Consider the following 10195-nt stretch of genomic DNA (forward strand, 5'->3'; position numbering starts at 1 on the left):
ACTTTATGGGTGAAGTTAGGGGCACCTGGGTGGCTTAGTCGGTTAAGCGTCTGCCTTCAGCTCAGGTCATGATCTCAGGGTCCTGGGATCGAGCCCCGCATCGGGCTCCTTGCTCAGCAGGAAGCCTGCTTCTCCCTCTCCCTCTCCCTCTGCTGCTCCCCCTGCTTGTGCTCTCTCTCTCTGTCAAATAAATAAATAAAATCTTTAAAAAAAAAGAACTTCATGGGTGATCTAAGAATCTGCCAAGCATTTTCTCTCTCGGAAACTATTCCAAAAAACTATTCAGCAAGGAAATTTGGGGGATATGATCCCTTGTGACCTGGAAATACCCTATAAAAATCATGCAGTTTTGGAAAAAGGAGGATTTTCAAAGGGTGAGGACAGGGATGGTGGGTGGGCGCGGGAGATGGGGGGAAATAATGATTCGTCTTAGAAGCTGTATTCGAATAGGAGAGGTTGGAAACTGGCACCTTACAAGGGGCTGGGTCCTGAGCATTCTGCTGCCTTTCTGCACAGATAATTACTTTGATGACCTACAGCGAATCCAAAGCGACAGCTGACATGATGCCACCATCCTGAAGGTTGTTGACCTGAAGTAGCTCAGATGCTGCTGCTGCATCAATGTTAGGTGATACACAGACCTGAGACGTGTAGAGGAAGTGCATAGAGAGGGCAACGTTCTCAGAGCCTGAGGTCAGCAGGCTCCCACTGCCCTTTTAGGGAAGCTCCCCCCACCCCCCATCTCCAGTTCTGTTTTCTTCCCTTCCCTGTGTTGGTTAACTTAATGGTTGCTCAGCCTGGCTGACAGCAAGGAGCATCTGAGGACCCAGGAGCTATGCTGGTAGAAGTTCCCTGGGTGTTTCAGCAGTTGCCCAGTTTGGGCACGACCCTGAGATCAAGACCTGAGCCAAAACCAAGAGTCAGATGCTTAACCGACTGAGCCACCCAGGCGCCCCTCCATCTCCTATTCTTAACCTCTGAAGGTTGGGTTCTAAGAAATAGACTGTTTTGCACAGAGGGATAAAGTGTGTGGTTTGGGTCCCTCCGGTAGGTAAGAAGGAAGGAGTTGAATTTTGCCTCTGCTCTTGGGGCCCGGCCACAAGCCCTGGCAGCCCACGGGAAGGGCCACTGTTGTCTCACTGATCTGAGGGCTGCCTGTGTCTCATCGCAACAGCCATGAGGCGCCATGGCAGCGCCTCTTTACAATGTGTCTTCCTGAAGAGGGTGCTTTTCCTCATTCACAAGGTAGAATTCCTGCTAGGTGCTGGGGGTAGAATGGTGCTCACCTTTTCCTCATGGCTTCTTTCACTTAACACAGATCCAAACATGTGTAATGAAAACAGCCTGAATTTATATTTTTTACTAAAAGTTAAATTATGATCCTCTCATAAAGGCATAAAAGCCTCTTTTACAGGAAAAAAAAAAAGAACTCCTTTTATATTATCATGTATAATATATGGGGACTAAAAGAAAGTCAGCCTTCCCACCCGGCCAAGAAGGGCAGAATTCTCTTGTTTAGTGGGACTAAACCTTCCATGCTTAGTTCCATAAGATGCTTATTGACATTCTCAATCCTTGCACAGGGGCGGACATCTTGTAGAATCTGCTTGCGAACCCCAGGTACACCCCCACTATCTGACTGGAGGGTGGAGGGCTCAATTGCAGCTGCTGGTTGAGCTCATTGCTGAGCCAGCATGTTCCATGGGGAAGCAATTAGACAGATCAGAACCAGAAGCTGCCCCAGAGAGCATATGAATTAAACACTGGAGACCCGAAGTACAGAAGCTACTTCCACTTAGCATCAACTTCACTTTTTCATCTTTAATTTGGGTTGAAGAGTTCTGAGATGTTGTCAGCATTCCTAAAGGGCCTTTCAGTTTTCAGACACTCTTTTTTTTTTTTTTTAAAGATTTTATTCATTTATTTGACAGAGACACAGCGAGAGAGGGAACACAAGCAGGAGGAGTGGGAGAGGGAGAAGCAGGCTTCCCGCCGAGCAGGGAGCCCGACGCGGGGCTCGATCCCAGGACCCTGGGATCATGACCCGAGCCGAAGGCAGACGCTTAATGACTGAGCCACCCAGGCGCCCCCAGACACTCTTTTTTCTCAAAAGTTACTGGTTGTCTACTGCAAATATGTATGTGTTTTAAAAAATATTTTATTTATTTATAAGAGAGAGAGAAAGAGAGCATGAGCAGGGGGGGAGGGACAGAAGGAGGAGAAGTAGACTCCCCCTTGAGCAGGGAGCCCAATGTGGGGCTCTATGCCAGGACCCTGGGATCATGACCTGAGCCGAAGGCAGAAGCTTAACCGACTGAGCCACCCAGACACACCTCATTCACTAAACTTTCAACAACTACTTGTAGAATACGTATTCTGTGCCAGGCACCATGCTAAACACCAGGAATAAAGATATTTAAAAAATCACTTTTGCTGCTCTTATGGAATATTTAGTCTACCAGGATGGACAAACAAGTAAATATGTCAAATTATAATATAGTATAATAAGTACTAAGCTACTTATGAAAACAAAGTACCATGAAAACACATGGGACATGCCCCTAACGTGGACCAGGAGGGAGGAGTCAGGGAAGGACTCACAGAGGAAGTGATGGATGAAACATCTAGAATAATGTTTGAGCAAATATCTGGGTATTGTGGCAAAGCCACAATGACACATAAAATTAACCACCACAGTCGGTAAACTCAAGAAGAGACACTTCTGTTGATGGTGGAGGCAAAAGCGTGATTGTAATATATTAAAAGGCTAACAGGAAGTAAGGAAGTATGTCATTGAGATTTATGGTTCCCAAACGTGGCTGAATTTGAAAACACCTGGGAAGTTTTTTAAAATCCCAATGCTTCAGGCAGCACCCAATATCAACTAAATCAGAATCTTTGTTGGTAGGTCCCAGGCATTAGTGTTTTCTAAAATTCCTCCATTGATTCCACTGTGCCAGGTTTGAGAACCCTTAATATAGATTGAATACCTCTCAAACTTTAAAGTGCATGTAAATTTCCTAGTAACCCTGGGTTGGGGCCCATGATTCTGCATTTCTAACAACTGGAGCCCCCAGGGATGCCAATGTAGTCTGCCAATCCACAGATTATGCTTGGAGTAGTGAGGGTATAGATAATTCTTTTCAGTAAGTTTGACTATGAAAAATACAGTGAAATAGGACAGATGGCAAGAAGAAGATACGAAATCAAGGAAGGATGATTATTATCATTTTAAAGCACAATATAAAAGCATGTTTGTACAGTCCTGGGAATGGTCCAGGAAAAAGAGAAGTTAACAAAGGAAGAGAGATGGGGACAACTAAAAAAGCAAAGTTCTTGAGGAAGCTAGAGGAGTAGGGTCCCGAGTGCAGGTAGAGTGAGTAGAGTCTTTTTTTTTTTTTTTTTAAGGCTTAAAACGTATTTTAATAAGTTGATGCTGTATTACTGCTCCATTTCTCAGAAAAACTCCAAAGATATCAGGGACAAATCAAACATGGTACACCAATTTAAAAAATGCACCACATAACTACCTAAGACAGGCAAGGCTAAGAGCTACTGTCTGACCTTCAGCATGCAGCAACCCTGTTCCCAAGATTGTACTAGGCCTGTCAGGAAAAGCTGTGAACAGCAACATGATAGACACAAAAGGGCCATTCCTGGGTTGTCCTAACCCAAGAAAAAAGATGGAGGCAACTTGACACATGGGTTTTTTTTAAAGATACACTAAAATGAAAATCTCTAAGAGAAAATGTTTTCCTTAGGACATGAAGGGGTAATATATGGGATATAACAGAACCGTATGTATGTTGTCTGTGACCTCTGTGGACATTTGCCTGAATTCCCGGCTGCGAGTGAATGGAACAAGGGGGCTAAGGTCATTGGGGGATGCTTGTTTTTGTGGTGTATGTGGCAATGTCTCTGAGAAACCAAATAGAACAGGATGGACAAAGAATGAAATGATCAAGATTAATGGGGGCTCTAACTGGATCCATTTTGCCATGGTCCCCCCTCCACCACAGACCCTCAACAATCATGTGAGACTTCAGGAATGCACCACACGAAATCAATTAGTTAAACGATATACCACACAGAACTGATTTGTTAAATATCGCCCCTCCCTTGCCTTCAGCCTCCAGCAAACTCCTTCAGAGTAGTACAGTCAAGGAAGACCTAACTATTGGGAGGAATCCCTAACGCTTTTCCAGGGCAGAGTTCTGGCTAGTCCAAAAAGGGTCTTTCTTTTAAGGGTTTTTGGGAAACTAGACGTTGAAATTTTTATTAGTATCGGCAACGTTTGTTTGGAGCAAATTCAGCTCCAGGAGCTGCATGGTTGAATGCAGGAGGGGTTCGACCAATTGCCCCAATTCCTTCCATTGTAGCAGCTTGGCCAAAGCGTTCAGTTGTTGGTGGGGTCAATCCCAAGGTTCCATCTGGCATCATAGCGGCAGTTCCTGGAGGAGCTGGGGTACCAGCTGGTACTGGAGCAGGGGACATGGCGCCTCTGTTGTTGATGCCCATAGCACCTCCCATAGCCATCTGGCCCATCCGTATCTCCTGTTCTCTCGCATCAGGGCATGTTCCCTTGAATCCTTCCTGCTGTTGCCACATCATTTCTTCCTGTTGCTGCGCATCTCTTCCTCACGGCGCCTGCGTTCCTCCTCCTGCCTGAGCTCCAGTTGCTTTCATTTTTGCACTTCTTGGTTGTGCAGCTCTTCCATCCTCCGAAGTTCTTCTTGACGTCTCATCAAATCCTGTCTCATAAGCATGACCTGGTGCTCATGGCGAGCAGCCTCCATCTCCATCTCTGGCTTCTCACGAGCTTCCTTGATGTTGCGGTCTACTTGGTCCTACTGCTGCTTCTCCATCTCAATGAGTGCCTTCCAACAATGAGCATGGCATACTCATACTCGAAGGAGCCAGGCTGTGCAAATCTGGGTGGCTGCTCTTGCTCCTTGTGAAATTGCTGGTTCTTTATAATCAGCTTCTCTGGAAGTCCCTCTTCATCCAGCTGGTCCATGGGCTCCATCATCACAGGCCGAGGAAATGTGGTTAGCAGGAAGGGGCCTTCACTGCACCTGTCCAGAACTTTCCGAGCAGCTGGCTCCGCTGAGAATTCAGCAGTGCCTTTTTCTGAGGGCCTTCCTCGATCATCCACGATGACTACAGCCCTTTCCAGCTGGCCAAACACCGAAAAGGCTTCCTCCAGCAGTTCATTGGAAACATACTGAGGAAGGTTTTGGACTGTAAGGGATGCACTATGGCAGACAAAGCGCACATGCAGCTGCTTTCCATGGAGTGGCATGTTGTCCAGTTCTACTTTGGCAATCTCCGCTAGGGTTTGTGTTTCCAAGCTGATAAAGCCAAAGCCCTTATCCTTATGAATGAAGACTTCTCCTGCATTCCTGTATTTCTCAAATAGTTTCCTCATCTCCTCCTCAGTGATCTCAGGAGGAAGATTGCCCACAAAGAGCCGGCTATGTTGGGTGAAGGTCTTCTCTCCTGGTTTCCTAAAATTCTTCAGGTCAAAAGTCAAGACTTCATTTTGGCTGCTGGCTTGTTGACCGTTTGCAGGTATTGGTGGCCATGGCGGCTGCTCTTGCTGCTGCTGGTGGTGATGATGATGATGCTTCCTTGGAGTATGGTTTTGCTTCTCCACGTTAAAGGTTTTATTGCTCTGCATTTTTGCACCCCTCTACCAACTGTTCTCTCCTCAGAGTGACAGTGACACTACCTGAGTAGAGTCTTAATGGATAGAGAACCAGCTGGGGAGAAGGAAGGAGGAGGAAACAGGCACACAGGCCTAGAGGAAGAGGCCTGGGGGACTTATCTCCTGCCAGAGAATTATAAGTGATTCTGTATGATAAGAGCACAGGAAGCATTTGGAGGACTGATCAATAAACCTCAACCTCAACCTCACCTGGTATATAAAAGTTAATTCAAAATGGATCATAGTCTTAAAGGTAAAATGTAAAAATACAAACATTTTTAGGATAAAACATAGGAGAAAATCTTCAGGATCTAGGGCTAGGCAGAGAGTTATTAGGCATGACACCAAAAGCGCAATCCATGAAAGGGAAATTTGATAAATTGGACCTCATCAAAATGAAAAACTTTTCCTCTCGGGAAGTCCATGTGCAGAGGACGAAGAGACAAGTTACAGACTGGGAGACAATATTTGTACTCCATATACCCAACAAAGGAGTAGTATCTAGACTATATAAAGAACTCTCAAAATTCAACAGTGAAAAAAAAAAAGTTAAACAGTGCAATTAGAAAATGGGCAAAAGAGGGTGCCTGGGTGGCTCAGTTGGTTAAGCGACTGCCTTCGGCTCAGGTCATGATCCTGGAGTCCCGGGATTGAGTCCCGCATCGGGCTCCCTGCTCAGCAGGGAGTCTGCTTCTCCCTCTGACCCTCCCCCCTCTCATGTGCTCTCTCTCTCTCATTCTTTCTCTCTCAAATAAATAAATAAAATCTTAAAAAAAAAAAAAGAAAATGGGCAAAAGATATGAATAAACATTTCATTGAAGTTGATATACAGATGGCAAATAAACACATGAAAAGATGTTCAACATTATTAGCTGTCGTGGAAATGCAAATTAAAATCACAATGAGCTATCAGCACACACTTATCAAAATGGCTGAGATTAATAAAATATGTAGTGATAACACCACATACTGGTAAGGATGCAGAGGAAATACATCACTCTTACATTGCAGATGGGAATGTACAATGGTGCAACCACTCTGGAAAACAAGTGGAAATTTTTTTAAAAAACTAAACCTATAATTGTCATATGACCCAGCAATTGTACTCTGAGGTCTTTATCCCAGAAAAATGGAAACTTATGTTCACATAAAAACTTTATGAATGAATGTTCAGAGCAGCTTTATTTGTAATAGCCAAAAACTAGAATCAGCTCAAATATCCTTCAACAGGTGAATGTTTAAACAAATTGTGGTATACACACACCATGCAATATTACAAAGCAATAAAAAGAAATTAACTATTGATACACACAACAACTGGACAAATCTTCAGAGAATTATACTGAATAATAGAGAGCAAATCCCAAAAGGGTATATAGTATATGATTCCATTTACAGGACATTTTTGAAATGACAAAACTTCAGAAATAGAGAACAGATTAATGATTGCCAGGGATTAGAGATGGAGTGCGATTGCTTGAGGGAGTTGGGTGTGTTATAAAAGGGCAACTTGAGGGATCATTGTGGTGTTAGAACTGTTTAATATCATGATAGGTGGTGGATACAGGAATCTACATAAAGGATAAAATTGTATAGAATTTAATACACACGTACCTGAATGCATACAAGTAGAACAGGAAATCTGAATAAGGTGGATGGATTATATCAAGATTTCTGCCCTGGTTGTGATACTGTATTATAGTTTTGCAAAATGTTATCATTGGGGAAAAATAAGTAAAGTGCACAAGAGATCTGTCTGCATTATTTCTACAACCGCATGTGTGTCTACAACTATCTTAATAAAAATTGCATTAGAAAAAAGACAAGCCATAGATTGGGAGAAAATATTTGCGAATCATATATCTGGTAAAGGAATTATATCCAGAATATATAAAGAGTTATCAAAACTCAATATTAAGAAAACAAACAACCCAATTACAAATGGGCAAAACATTAAAAAAATTTTTTTAAATTTATTTATTTGACAGAGAGAGAGACAGACAGAGAGAGAGCACAAGCAGGAGGAGCAGCAGAGGGAGAGGGAGAAGCAGGCTCCCCCTGAGCAAGGAGCCCAATATGGGGCTCGATCCCAGGACTCTGGGATCATGACCTGAGCCAAAGGCAGATGCTTAACTGACTGAGCTACCCAGGTGCCCCGGGGAAAACATTTTAACAGACACTTCACCCAGACATATATAGATGGCAAAAAATAGCATGCAAATATGCTCAACATCATTAGCCATCAGGGAAATGCAAATTAAAATCCAACGAGATACTACTACACACCTATTAGAATAGCCCAGATTAGAAAGACTAATCATACCAAGTGCTGATGAGGATACAGAAGAAACGGGACACTCATACAGTGCTGGTGGAAGTGTAAAATGGTATATCCACTTTGGAAAATATTTTGACCTTTTTTTTTAAGTTGAACATATTTTTAGAATATGACTCAATCATTCTATTCCTAGGTATTTATCCAAGAGAAATTAAAGCAGATCTTTATAAAATACTTGAACATGAATGTTCATAGCAGCTTTATTTGTAATAGCCCCCAAATGAAAACTACCTGCTTTGGTCTGAATGTTTGTGACCCCCACACCCCCAATTCATATGTTGAAATTCTAACCACCAAAGATGATGGTATTAGGAGGTGGGGCTTTTGGGAAGTACTTAGCATATGAGAGCAAAGCCTTCATGAATGGGATAAGTGTTCTTATAAAAGAGACGCAACAGAGATCTCTTGCCCCTTCCACCATCTGAGGACACAGCAAGAAGGTACTGGCTATGAACCACAAAGTGGGACCTCACCAGGATGCAACCATGCTGGAACTTTCCAGCTTCCAGAACTGCGAGAAATAAATTCTGTATTTAGAAGTTGCCCAATCTGCAGTATTTTGTTAAAGCATCTTGAACAAACTAAGATACAACCCAAATATTCATCAGATGAATGGATAAATAAATTGTGGTACATTCATAAAATGAAATAACTAAGCAATAAAAAGGAATTAACTATTGATACATTATAAATTTCAAAAAAAATTGTGCCAAATGAGAGAAACCAGTCAAAAAAAAAAAAAAGTACATACTGTATGATTTGATTCATATAGAACTCTAGGAAATTCAAACTAATCTAAAGTGTTAGAAAGCAGATCAGTGGTTTCAGGGAAAGGGGAGAAGGTGATGGTTTGAGAGGAAGAGTGGAGAAATTACAAAGGGGCACAAGGAAACCTTTCAGGTCATCGATATGCTTGTTATCTTGATTGTGGTATTGGTTTCACAGTTATATACCTATATTAAAACTTACTACATTGTACAATTTAAATATGTGCAGTTTATTGTATGTCAGTTATACTTCATTGTTTTTAAAAAGGAATTTTAAAAAGAAAGGGATGTTGATCTTATAAAAATGTAGTTGATTGCTTTGTAATAATCCAATAAAATAGATTTTTATTTAAAAAATCTTATCCATTTAGGTGTAGGAGAAACAAATATTAAAGATCGGGCATGTGTAATGATAGTAGCTGGGCAGAATTTATAAAAATCCAGAAGGAAGACATACTTAGAGAGCTTTGCAAGTGTCTTAAAATTATTTTTCCACTTGAGGAAAAAAATGATCGTAAATGAGAGAAAATGCATTATAGATGTGATTTATTTAGGAGAGGTAATAATAGAATTATAGTTAGCAGACCCACCTCAAAGTAAAAGGCATTGACTCTACATTGAATGATTGGTCAATGAATATATATATCATATGACCTAAAATAAAATGTTTAAGGTAAGCATCATTTTGATTCCCCAATTTAAGAAAGTTTTCAGTCTTGCTAGAAGTTTTGATAGTGTCAAATAAGAAGCGTTTAAATGATGATGGTAAAGATTTTTGTAATAAGCCCCACATTTCCAGCTAAGCCATTATATATCTTACCTTAAGTGAAAAGGCTGAGCAAGTTCCGTCAGATTCGTCATGCTGTTTTCTCTCCTTTGGATGAAGCTCCCAACCTCTAGAACTTTCAAGTTTCTTGCACTCTCAACCTTCAGGAGTTTGAGCTGAGGCTGTAGAAAGACAGGCTCAGAGGCCAGAACTCTGCAAAGACATGAAAACCATTTTTCATTGCTATAAATAAAAACCTGAAACCTGTCACACTTGGTTAATATCACCCACATTAGGAGACAGGGACAGAAAAGAAAGAGGCAAAAACAAAACATCTGTTGCTTTATTTAGAAACCAAGTCTCTGGTTTTCAGGCATGTGGAGATTTTGAACGCCTTACCCCGTAAGACTGAGCTAGGGAGCACCACGTTCTCTCCCAGTTAGTGCATACAACACACGGTGCCAGCTAGGGCAGAAGGAATCACAGCGAGAGCTTCTTTCTCTGCCTCTGTTGACACCACCCATCCAGGGCAGGAAAAAGCTGCATCTCAGACTTAAGCCCTTCATTCAAAGACTCACCAGAGGGAAGCACGGTCCATCCAATGCCTATGGATTATC

At 42.1% G+C, this 10195-nt stretch overlaps 1 pseudogene; it reads right to left on the reverse strand.

Annotated features, from left to right (window-relative positions):
* Positions 1-4181: 4181 nt before the first annotated feature.
* Positions 4182-5691, reverse strand: LOC118003171 (annotated as a pseudogene).
* Positions 5692-10195: the final 4504 nt, after the last annotated feature.

The sequence above is a fragment of the Mirounga leonina genome, unplaced genomic scaffold (genome assembly GCF_011800145.1).
Source record: "Mirounga leonina isolate KUSES-001 unplaced genomic scaffold, KU_Mleo_1.0 Mir_91, whole genome shotgun sequence".
NCBI lineage: Eukaryota > Metazoa > Chordata > Mammalia > Carnivora > Phocidae > Mirounga > Mirounga leonina.